Source organism: Octopus bimaculoides, unplaced genomic scaffold (assembly GCF_001194135.2).
Source record: "Octopus bimaculoides isolate UCB-OBI-ISO-001 unplaced genomic scaffold, ASM119413v2 Scaffold_309091, whole genome shotgun sequence".
NCBI lineage: Eukaryota > Metazoa > Mollusca > Cephalopoda > Octopoda > Octopodidae > Octopus > Octopus bimaculoides.
Window position 1 is genome coordinate 489 of NW_026383527.1, and position 342 is coordinate 830.

Here is a 342-nt window from a genome sequence, read left to right on the forward strand (position 1 = left end):
CCTAACTTCAATAACACTCTAGCTAAAATAATCGACCTCGAAATAGGAGCCTCTACAAGAGCTTTAGGTAATCACAAATGAAAAACATAAATAGGTAACTTTACTGAAAAAGCTAATATACCAAAATTTCAATATAAACTAATATTACTAATAAATAATAAATTAATAATATTCATTCTATAAGATCCCTCTCTCTCTCCATAACCCAATGATATTAAACATAATAGCAGAGGTAAAGAAGCTCAAACTTTATATAATACTATATAAATATCAGCCTGTAACTGTTCAGGCTGATACCCTCAACTCAAAATTAATAACAAAGTATGATTTAATGATATTTCA

The 342-nt window shown here is 27.5% G+C and overlaps 1 pseudogene; it reads right to left on the reverse strand.

Annotated features, from left to right (window-relative positions):
- Nucleotides 1-338, reverse strand: part of LOC106883467 (NADH-ubiquinone oxidoreductase chain 4-like) — a 781-nt pseudogene extending 443 nt beyond the window's left edge.
- Nucleotides 339-342: the final 4 nt, after the last annotated feature.